Consider the following 12,173-nt stretch of genomic DNA (forward strand, 5'->3'; position numbering starts at 1 on the left):
CTTTAACTTTCATCAAGAGGCTTTTTAGTTCCTCTTGACTTTCTGCCATAAGGGTGGTGTCATCTGCATATCTGAGGTTATTGATATTTCTCCCAGCAATTTCCAGCTTGTGCTTCTTCCAGTCCAGCATTTCTCATGATGTACTCTGCATAGAAGTTAAATAACCAGGATGACAATATACATGAAAAACAACACAGAAATGTTATCCATTCTTTGAGTTGTTTCATCCATATGGACTTCCCAAATGGTTCAGTGATAAAAAAGACACTTGCCGATGCAGGATGCAGGTTTGATCCCTGGGTCTGGAAGATCCCCTGGAGGAGGAAATGGCAACCCACTATAGTACTCTTGCCAAGATAATCCCATGGACAGAGGAGCCTAGCAGGCTACAGTCCATGGGATTGCAAAGAGTTGGACACGACTGAGCACACACACAGCTGTGGAACATGTACACATACGCAAGCACACATAGACACACTATAGATAGGCAGACAGTGAGATAAGCAAGCAGACTGAAGAAAGCCTAAAATAATTGGTTCCTCTGTCCATATTGTTCCATAGCTTCCTTGTTTCACTAAGCAATACATTATGGGCAACTTTCATACAGTCCTCATTCATTCTAGTGAATATACAGCTCCCACTTTATACACACTCTTGTTGCTATTCAGTCACTAAGTCATGTCTGACTCTTTGCAACCCCATGGGCTGAAGCATGCAAGGCTTCCCAGTCCTTCACTGTTTCCCGGAGCTTGCTCAAACTTGTGTCCATTGAGTCAGTGATGCCATCCAACCATCTCATCCTCTGTCGTCCCCTTCTCCTCCTGCCCTCAACGCTTCCCAATGTCAGGGTCTTTTTCCATCAGTCATCTCTTTGCATCAGGTGGCCAAAGTACTGGAGCTTCAGCTTCGGCATCAGTCCTTCCAATGAACATTCAGGACTGATTTCCTTTAGGATGGACTGGTTGGATCTCTTTTCAGTCCAAGGGCCTCTCAAGAGTCTTTCTCAGCACCACAGCTCAAAAGCATCAATTCTTTGGCACTCAGCTTTCTTTATGTCTAACTCTCACCTCCAGACATGGCTACTGGAAAAACCATAGCTTTAACTATACGAACTTTTTTTGACACATTCTACAATTCAATAAATACTAATTAAGGAGAGAATTTTTATGGTAAATTATATATTTTCCCAAATATAAAGGTAACATTTGCCCATGTGTTATGATATATAACCGTATAACTGTATATTGGGTTTTAAATAGCATACTATCCCTTGATGCACTTTTCTCAGTGAATTTGGCTTGTCTGCTACAGCAGATGAGGAATTAAGGGCACTATATCCATTCCTTCCTTCTTTCCTTATCTGCCTCTTCACTTTGGCATTTATATTTTATTTTTTGCTCTTCCACTGGTTCCACTTACAACTGAAATGTATACTAAACTCTCCTGTTGATCTGTCAACCTGAAATCAGTTACTGCTTCAATGACAGATGAAAATTTGCCACACATACACTTTGTCCTACAATCTCCTTCTCAAATCTTCTGATATTGTTAATTATTTTTATGTTTCTATCATCTAGACAATAATTTAGTGTCTAATATTTTGTATACGATTTGATTCTAAAGTTCAATGTAAGTACATTAAAATTCAAAGTAAGTACATATCTAGTCCTGAAGTGAAAGTGTTATTTGCTCAGTTGTGTCCAACTCTGTGGCATCCCATGGACTGTAGTTAGCCAGGCTCCTCTGTCCATGGGATTTCCCAGGCAGGAATACTGGAGTGGGTTGCCATTTCCTTCTGCAGAGGATCTTCCTGACTCAAGCATCGAACCCAGGTCACCTGCATTGCAGCCAGATACTTTACCTTCTGAGTCACCAGGGAAGTCTTTAGGGAAGCCACCAGGGAATGGTATTTAAATACCATTCATGGAAGAATCAGGTGGTATGTCAAGATCCTTCAGTTCAGTTCAGTTCAGTTCAGTCACTCAGTCGAGTCCGACTCTTTGCAACCCCATGGACTGCAGCAGGCCAGGCTTCCCTGTCCATTACTAACTAACTCTCAGAGCTTCTTCAAACTCATGTCCATCCAGTCGGTGATGCCATCCAACCATCTGATCCTCTGCTGTCCCCTCTGTTGTTTAGATCCTTAGGACATTTTTCGTACTAACACTAAAGTCTTCCTTCATGAAGGAGAATTTTAAGTCTCAAGCTTCATGTCCTATCTTTTGTCTTTTAGTTTCCCCAGTTCCTTCTAGGCTATATTCAGCCGTCACTCTTCCTGAATTTCATACTACCCTTTTACTCAAAATTTTTTGATGATCATTCAATATATTTTCATAAAGACATTCTTTATCAATATTTGCATTCCTCTGGAGTATGATTAAAAATTAGATATAGAATTCTATATTTAAATTAACATTTCTCAGGTCTTTGAAGATATTGCTTGGATGGCTTCTAGGATCCAGTGTTGTTGATGAAAATCCTGAAACTGTGATTCATTTCTTTGCAGATAATCTATTTTATGCACATTAGAAGACTGTAGCATTTTCTGCTCTATCATAAGAATTTTGAAATTTCACCAAGATATGCGTAAATATAGTTCACTGTTATCCATCTTGCTTGCTAGACTTTTTAATCTGACTACTGATGCCTCTGTGCAGTGATAGCCCTGATTCTGCATGCCCAAATCCCAGCCCTATGGTTCTCTGGATTGACCATGTAATAATTTGCTTTGGTCTTTGGGACCTTTGCTTTGGCAAAGGGAAGTAACTGGAGCCTTGAAAACACAGTATGCTTTAGAACTCCCACTCATGCTGCCCTTAGGAATCCTGCTGCTAAGAGAGCAAGCCAAGTTTAGCAGGATGATGAGACGTGCTCAGTTACTCCTCTCATCACAGCCAACTGCCAGTTGTGCAATGAGTTTATTTTATATCAGCTAATCCCCAGCCAATCTTCCAGCTGCCCAGACTCACATGAGTGACTTCAGGTGAGGGAACCAACCTTGTCCAGACCAATCGGCCAAATCACAGGCATATAAGCTAAATGACTGGTTGCTGTTTCAAGCCAATAAGTTTTTCAGCCCTGTGTTACACAGCCAAGGTTCATTAGCACAGAGTATTTATTCAGCTTATAAAAATATTCTTTCATTAAACTGCATTCTCTGCCTTTCATTCCAGTTTGAGCTTCATCCAGCCCAGCATTTCGCTGATGTACTCTGCATAGAAGTTAAATGAACAGGGCAACAATATACAGCTTTGACGTCCTCCTTTCCCGACCTGGAACCAGTCTGTTGCTCCATGTCTGGTTCTAACTGTTATTCTGTTGCTTCTTGACCTGCATACAGGTTTTGCAGGAAGTAGGTAAGGCACTCTGCTACTCTCTTTAAGAATTTTCCACAGTCCAGATTTTGACTCTATTGACTCTATCTCCTGGTCTGCTTAATTTTTCTTTTTATTTTTAAATTTCCTTCTTTCTGTTTTAACTGTTGGGATTAATTTTTAATTTACCTTGAAGATTAAAAACAAGCCTAACTTTCAACAATGTCCTTTCTATAAGTTTGTCCAGTAAGAATTTAATCTAATAATACCATTTTCAATTTCCCAGAAATTTCTTGTTTTCTGATTGCCTCTTCTTCATAATAGCCAGTTATAGCTGTAATACCCTCTCAAATCCTACTAGATGTACTATCAAGACTTCTTTTTTAAAGTCTCCTGTGTTCCCTGAGTTATACTTAACTCTTCTTGTACCAGTTACTCTTTTCTTCATATAAATATAGTTTTCCCTTAAATATCTGATGATTCCTGATTGGCAGTTTATTGTTCTAAATAAAAACATGATAGCAATTAATAGGAAGTGTGCAGTGTTCCATCTATGTATGCTGTGAAACACATTATCCCCAGAGCTCTCTCCATGGGATAAAAGGGATGTCAACTGCCAGACTCCTCTTGGGCTTTGTGAGCAGAAAAGCAGGCAGTTGACCCATACAACTGCCAAATAAGATATGTTGCATTTTATGTGTAAATGTTTCATGAATTTCATTATTGGACACCTTTTCTACTTTTTCTCCAATGTTCCATGTAGAACTTCACAGTAGGGGGAAAAATAATCTGTTTCTTTATTTTAATGCTATCATAGGAAAAAAGAAATTAGGCTACTGTGTTTAGTCTGCTGGCTTAAACCAAAAGCATGGTAATCAGTTTTGCTATCAACCTCTTTCTAAATTCTCACATGTAAGCTTCTCTGGGTCATAAATGCCTGATGCTGAGAAGAGAATTCAGGAAATTTTACCTTTGAGAGAATACAATTTGAGAATTTTTTTTGTGTAAGGAATAAATTATTCTTGTACAGAATAATTTAAATTTCTAATACAGAGATTTTATAAGGAAAACTTGGCTTTTCTCTTAAATTCACAGGAATATATACCTTATAACACCTTCCAAGGGACTTCTGAAATTAGCAATTACATAGATGAATGGTTTATTCTGTGCAAACATTGGTACACTAAACACTCTAGAATTTAAAGTTCACTTAAGTTTCCTGACACTAAATATTTCTTTTTTTATGTTTCAAACTTACAAAAGCAACAGAAGCTTGAAAGAAAAGCAGTAGATTAAAATAAAGTAAGGTTCTTTTCCAATGGCAACAGAGATGAATCATTTTCCAAGGAGAGTTCATCAAGGCTAGAAACTGGCAGAAGAATAGTAGCTCTCACCTTCAAAGAACAAGCTAATCTTAAAACATACCCCACCTTCTGTTTAGCTTTGATGTATTAATATGTCGATTTGTCTTCAGTCTCAAGGCTGGTGCCCAAGAGGCTACAGTGATTAAAAACAAACAAAAAAAAACTATATAAAAATGCATATCTAATAAGGCTTAATCTATTTCTATTTTAAAAGTGATTTTTTAAAAATGTGACAGAAGAACCTAATTTTCAAAAGAAAACTTATAGGTGCCCCCAAATAAATATATCAAAGAAGTAAAGTGGAATTGTTTTGCATAAGGAAGTTGGGGTGAGGGATTGAAAAGCCTCATAACTTAGTTTTTATGAACTGGAGATACAGCAAAGATGCCTTTTCCTCAAAGGAGACTGAAATTCACTCTCCAAATACATGCAGGGGGAAAAAAAACTATGACTTCACGTTTTGAAATTAATATAGACATATTTTCCATAAATACTTATTGAAAATGAAAATATTTCAGCAACTAATTTGTTAACTAACATGTCACAAAATGGTTCAAGGTCAGGAGAGGCAGCAGTGAGGAGATACCCTTCGTCCAAGGTAAGGAGCAATGGCTGCACTTTGCTGGAGAAGCCGTGAAGAGATACCCCACGCCCAAGGTAAGAGAAAACCAAGTAAGATGGTAGGTGTTGCAAGAGGGCATCAGAGGGCAGACAAACTGAAACCATAATCACAGAAAACTAGTCAATCTAATCACACTAGGACCACAGCCTTGTCTAACTCAATGAAACTAAGCCGTGCCCTGTGGGGCCACCCAAGACGGGCGGCTCATGGTGGAGAGGTCTTACAAAATGTGGTCCACTGGAGAAGGGAATGGCAAACCACTTCTGTATTCTTGCCTTGAGAACCCCATGAAGAGTATGAAAAGGCAAAATGATAGGATACTAAAAGGGGTACTCCCCAGGTCAGTAGGTGCCCAATATGCTGCTGGAGATCAGCGGAGAAATAACTCCAGAAAGAACAAAGGGATGGAGCCAAAGCAAATACAATACCCAGTTCTGGATGTGACTGGTGATAGAAGCAAGGTCCGATGCTGTAAAGAGCAATATTGCATAGGAACCTGGAATGTCAGGTCCATGAATGAAGGCAAATTGAAAGTGGTCAAACAGGAGATGACAAGAGTGAACGTCAACACTCTAGGAATCAGCAAACTAAAATGGACTGGAATGGGTGAATTTAACTCAAAGTGAAGTTGCTCAGTCGTGTCCAACTCTTTGCTACCCCATAGACTGTAGCCTTCCAGGCTTCTTCGTCCATGGGATTTTCCAGGCAAGAATACTGAAGTGGGTTGCCATTTCCTTCTCCAGGGGATCTTCCCGACCCAGGTATTGAACCCAGGTCTCCCGCAATGCAAGCAGACGCTTTACCCTCTGAGCCACCAGGGAAGCCCCGAGATGACCATTATATCTACTACTGCGGGCAGGAATCCCTTAGAAGAAATGAAGTAGCCATAATGGTCAACAAGAGTCCAAAATGCAGTACTTGGATACAATCTCAAAAACGACAGAATGATCTCTGTTCGTTTCCAAGGCAAACCATTCAATATCACAGTAATCCAAGTCTATGCCCCAACCAGTAATGCTGAAGAACCTGAAGTTGAACGCTTCTATGTAGACCTACAAGACCTTTTAGAACTAACACCCAAAAAAGATGTCCTTTTCATTATAGGGGACTGATCTAGAGCCAGACATCCTGGAATGTGAAGTCAAGTGAGCCTTAGAAAGAATCACTACGAACAAAGCTAGCGGAGGTGATGGAATTCCAGTTGAGCTATTTCAAATTCTGAAAGATGATGTTGTGAAAGTGCTGCACTCAATATGCCAGCAAATTTGGAAAACTCAGCAGTGGCCACAGGAATGGAAAAGGTCAGTTTTCATTCCAATCCCAAAGAAAGGCAATGCCAAAGAATGCTCAAACTACCGCACAATTGCACTCATCTCACACACTAGTAAAGTAATGCTCAAAATTCTCTAAGCCAGGCTTCAGCAATACGTGAACCGTGAACTTCCAGCTGTTCAAGCTGGTTTTAGAAAAGGCAGAGGAACCAGAGATCAAATTGCCAACATCTGCTGGATCATGGAAAAAGCAAGAGAGTTCCAGAAAAACATCTATTTCTGGCTTTCTTGACTATGCCAAAGCCTTTGACTGTGTTTATCACAATAAACTGTGGAAAATTCTTCAACAGATGGGAATACCAGACCACCTGATCCGCCTCTTGAGAAATCTGTATGCAGATCAGGAAGCAACAGTTAGAACTGGACATGGAACAACAGACTGGTTCCAAATAGGAAAAGGAGTACGTCAAGGCTGTATATTGTCACCCTGCTTATTTAACTTCTATGCAGAGTACATCAAGAGAAACGCTGGACTGGAAGAAGCACAAGCTGGAATCAAGACTGCAGGGAGAAATATCAATAACCTCAGATATGCAGATGACACCACCCTATGGCAGAAAGCAAAGAAGAACTAAAAAGCCTCTTGATGAAAGTGAAAGTGGAGAGTGAAAAAGTTGCCTTAAAGCTCAACATTCAGAAAATGAAGATCATGGCATCCAGTCCCATCACTTCATGGGAAATAGATGGGGAAACAGTGGAAACAGTGTCAGACTTTATTTTTCTGGGCTCCAAAATCACTGCAGATGGTGACTGCAGCCATGAAATTAAAAGATGCTTACTCCTTGGAAGCAAAGTTATGACCAACCTAGATAGAATATTCAAAAGCAGAGACATTACTTTGCCAACAAAGTTTTGTCTAGTCAAGGCTATGGTTTTTCCTGTGGTCATGTACGGATGTGAGAGTTGGACTGTGAAGAAGGCTGAGTGCCGAAGAATTGATGTTTTTGAACTGTGGTGTTGAAGAAGACTTTTGAGAGTCCCTTGGACTGCAAGGAGATCCAACCAGTCCATTCTGAAGGAGATCAGCCCTGGGATTTCTTTGGAAGGAGATGCTGGGAGCCAGCGTGAAGAACTCCGCCCGTGGCAAAGGTCATGAGGAAGGAGGCTCGGCATACTCAAAGGCGGGATCCAGCCTCAGGAGTTCCCCTGGAAATTCTCGAGCGCCTACCCCTAAAACCAGAGTCTGCCTACTTTACTGCTTTGTGCTCTCACCTACACCTCTGACTTTATGGGGGGCTGTCCCCCACCACCTCTCTCTGAAAAAGAGTTAACTTACAGCTCCAGTTAATAAAGTTCCTGTGCGTGACAATAATGTTTCAACCTACAACCTCCTTTGGAAGTCCTCTAGCCTGCATGAACAGGTTCTTCTGGCCACATGTGATTGTTCACAGCCTCTCAACTGTGAGAGGCATGAGATGTTCTAAACTGTCTAAACAGTTTAACCTGTCTAAACTGTCTAAACAGATTCCTTTGAGCAGTTAAAAGATTGATTAGAAATCGTATTGGTGAAGGGTTTTTCACTTGTTGGGCCAATGTTTGCTGCTAAGTTTCCATATCCCTTACCTACTGTGTCTCTGGGAGTGTATTGATTAATATAATTGGTGTATAGGAATGTAAGTAGTAGCTTTAATGTTTGTAACCTTGGACGCTTGAGTTAATTCTTTTTCTTATTATAGCCCACCACACCTTTGCCCTATAGGAATGCAACTTTATCTAATGCTTTCGGAGGGTGGTGCCTGACTTTAGAATAATCAACTTTAGTGAAAAATAAGTTTTCTGACGAAAGGGTCATAAAATGTTAACAGGCCTCTTGGCCAGAGATGATGTAAATCACCTAAACTTTTGCATATGATAAGTTTGCAGGAAGAAAGCCTGGCTTACTGCTGACTCTACCCCTTCCCTCATTATACTCTATGCACAACTTAAGGTATAAAAACTACTTTGGAAAATAAAGTGCGGGCCTTGTTCACTGAAGCTTGGTCTCCCCATGTCATTCTTTCTCTCACCTTCTGGCTGAATTCCTATCTTGAACGTGGAGGCTCGTTAAGCCTACTAATTATGCCTGGGCTTCTAAGATCTGACTGGGGAGGCCTTAGTGTCTCCTCTCCTTCCGGAGAACGGGAGGACACCTGCGGCCTACATAGGTGACGTAAATTTCTGGCCTTGGAATTTTATTAGCTTTCCATGCAAACCAAGTTATTCAGCCTCTTTTCTCCACTGAATTTTCCTACTGAGCTATCCTCATTCTATTACTCTTTATATCTCTAATTAATATTTAATTAAAGCTATTGTATCCAGTTCACCGACACCGTCCCCGCTTCGAATTCCCTGGATCCACCGGGGCTGGAACCCGGCAAGGAATGATGCTAAAGCTGAAACTCCAGTGCTTTGGCCACCTCATGCAAAGAGTTGACTCATTGGAAAAGACTCTGATGCTGGGAGGGATTGGGGGCAGGAGGAGAAGAGGATGACAGAGGATGAGATGGCTGGATGGCATCACTGACTCGATGGATGTGAGTCTGGGTGAACTCCGGGAATTGGTGATGGACAGGGAGGCCTGGCATGCTGCGATTCACGGGGTCGCAAAGAGTCGGACACAACTGAGCGACTGAACTGGACTGAACTGAACTGGAATGCAAAAGTAGGAAGTCAAGAAACACCTGGAGTAACAGGCAAATTCGGCCTTAGAATACGGAATGAAGCAAGGCAAAGACTAATAGAGTTTTGCCAAGAAAATGCACTGGTCATAGCAAACACCCTCTTCCAACAACACAAGAGAAGACTCTACACATGGACATCACCAGATGGTCAACACCGAAATCAGACTGATTATATTCTTTACAGCCAAAGATGGAGAAGCTCTATACAGTCAGCAAAAACAAGACCAGGAGCTGACTGTGGCTCAGATCATGAACTCCTTATTGCCAAATTCAGACTTAAATTGAAGAAAGTGGGGAAAACCACTAGACCATTCAGGTATGACCTAAATCAAATCCCTTATGACTATACAGTGGAAGTGAGAAATAGATTTAAGGGACTAGATCTGATAGACAGAGTGCCTGATGAACTATGGACAGAGGTTCGTGACACTGTACAGGAGTCAGGGATCAAGACCATTCCCATGGAAAAGAAATGTGAAAAAGCTGCCTGAGGAGGCCTTACAAATAGCTGTGAAAAGAAGAGAAGCGAAAAGCAAAGGAGAAACGGAAAGATATAAGCATCTGAATGCAGAGGTGGATGAAACTGGAGCCTATTACACACAGTGAAGTAAGCCAGAAAGAAAAACACCAATATAGTATACTAACGCATATATATGGAATTTAGAAAGATGGTAACGATAACCCTGTATGCAAGACAGCAAAAGAGACACAGATGTATAGAACAGTCTTTTGGACTCTGTGGGAGAGGACGAGGGTGGGATGATTTGGGAGAATGGCATTGAAACATGTATAATATCATATATGAAATGAATTGCCAGTCCAGGTTCGATACAGGATACAGGATGCTTGGGGCTGGTGCACTGGGATGACCCAGAGGGATGGTATGGGGAGGCAGGTGGGAGGGAGGTTCAGGATGGAGAGCACGTGTACACCTGTGGTGGATTCAGGTTGATGTATGGCAAAACCAATACAATATTGTAAAGTAATTAGCCTCCAATTAAAATAAATAAATTTATTAAAAAAAAAGAATAGCAAGAAGAGATAAGAAAGCCTTCTTCAGCGATCAATGCAAAGAAATAGAGGAAAACAACAGAATGGGAAAGACTAGAGATCTCTTCAAGAAAATCAGAGATACCAAGGGAACATTTCATGCAAAGATGGGCTCGATAGAGGACAGACATCGACTGAGCGACTGAACTGAACTGAACAAAATGGTAGAGACACTTGTTGTGAGCCACATGTGACATCAATGCTTGTGCTCAGTCATGTCTGACTCTCTGCGACCTCATAGACTTTAGCCCCCCAGGCTCCTCTGTCCATGGGATTCTCCAGGCAAGAATACCGGATTGGGTTGCCATTCCCTTCTGCAGTGGATCTTCCTGACCCAGGGATTGAACTTGCGTCTCCTGTATTGCAGGCAGATTCTTTACCACTTAGCCACATGCGACATAAAAGGCACAAGTTTTACTCTCCAGGATCAAATGTGATTCCCATATAAAGCTGAAGCCAAAATGCAGAGTGCTTAATTCTGTAGCAGATCAATAAAGGTTGGAGTACTTAAGTGGATGCACCACAGAGGAAATAGAGAAGATTTTCCTCAACTGCATTTTTTGAGGATAACCGATATACAAGCAAACTGAGGAGGAAGACGAGCAAAAGTCGGGGAAACACCGGCAGATTTTAGAGAAAAGGACACATCAAGGTGACAAGAGAGCATCTGTGTAATGAAGTGGAAAATGACATTTTTTTGGAGTTTGAAGGGAAATAAAATTAAACTGCAAAGAGTGGGAAATATAATTAGTGTTTGCTTCCACTTCCTGTTGGGCCTGTCCTTTCTTCACTCAGACCAGGCTTGGACAAATGGCTTGCTTTGACTGATGACATGGGACAAAAGAGGTGGGCAAGACTTCCCTTCTCTCTGCTGTAGGTTGGATGTAGCCTAGATAGGACCAGCTCATCCCAGGGCAAAGATAGCACCAACAATACTATGCCAGTCTACAAGAACAGGTAATTGAGCAAGGAATAAATCAATAGTGGTGAAGCCACTGGATCCATCACTACTGCAGCATAGACTAGCCTGACTGATGGGCAGATTACAACCAGATTAAGGACAATGTTAAAATGAGGACCTGATGTCAAGTGTCTCATGCTATGTTACCAGTTTTCAGCTCCAAACATGTCTTTTCACTCAGTGGTTTTAACCTGGGGATGGGTAATGTTGAGCTTGGTTTTGTCTGGTCTTGACATGGCAGCCTGACAGTCAATATATATGTCCACCCCTCTAGAAGTCAAAGATGAAAAGAATTGTCTTTGTTCAAATATCATTGTCTTAGCGAGACTTGAATAAGTGAAGTCACTTCAGTCGTGTCCGACTCTGTGCGACCCCATAGACGGCAGCCCACCAGGCTCCCCAGTCCCTGGGATTCTCCAGGCAAGAACACTGGAGTGGGTTGCCATTTGGATGATTTAAAATTGTAAAGCAGCGTCCTCATCATTTACTACGCTCTGTAGGTTCCTTCCTTGCTGACTTTTTTCTCCACAGCACATCACCACCACTTGTGTGCATGTGCATAAACACATGCATATACATACATGTATATACACCTTATTTGTGTACTTACAAAGTTGCAAAGCCTTGAAAATTACTATCCATTTCACAGTGTCTTCCTAAAAAATCATCATCTCTATATTTCCAGGAAGAAGTGACAATTTCCTTTGTAACAAATGAAAATAGGAAAGGCAAAAGCACTGGGAAATTTATTCCAGTTGCTTCATTAGTAACAACTTGCAAGAAAGACTTGGAGCCCGTTTTCTCTAATAGATAAATTATATCACAGCTCAAAGCACGTCTTGAACTGCACAGGACTGACAGATTTTGACTA

The 12,173-nt window shown here is 41.1% G+C and overlaps 1 protein-coding gene across 50 annotated transcripts in view; it reads right to left on the bottom strand.

Annotated features, from left to right (window-relative positions):
* The window catches only part of PRKN (parkin RBR E3 ubiquitin protein ligase), a 1,227,412-nt gene that overhangs the window by 1,112,245 nt on the left and 102,994 nt on the right, over positions 1–12,173 (bottom strand). For 2 of the 50 annotated variants that reach the window (XM_086318658.1, XM_086318646.1), the window contains exon 3: positions 4,745–4,811. The exons of the other annotated variants lie outside the window; for them this stretch is intronic. The gene's annotated coding sequence lies outside the window, so the exon portion shown is untranslated. The remainder of the gene's footprint in view (positions 1–4,744; positions 4,812–12,173) is intronic. 50 annotated transcript variants of the gene reach the window in all.

Source organism: Bos grunniens, chromosome 9, assembly GCF_055505025.1.
Source record: "Bos grunniens cultivar Pamir isolate PY7600 chromosome 9, Bosgru_T2T1.0, whole genome shotgun sequence".
Lineage (NCBI taxonomy): Eukaryota > Metazoa > Chordata > Mammalia > Artiodactyla > Bovidae > Bos > Bos grunniens.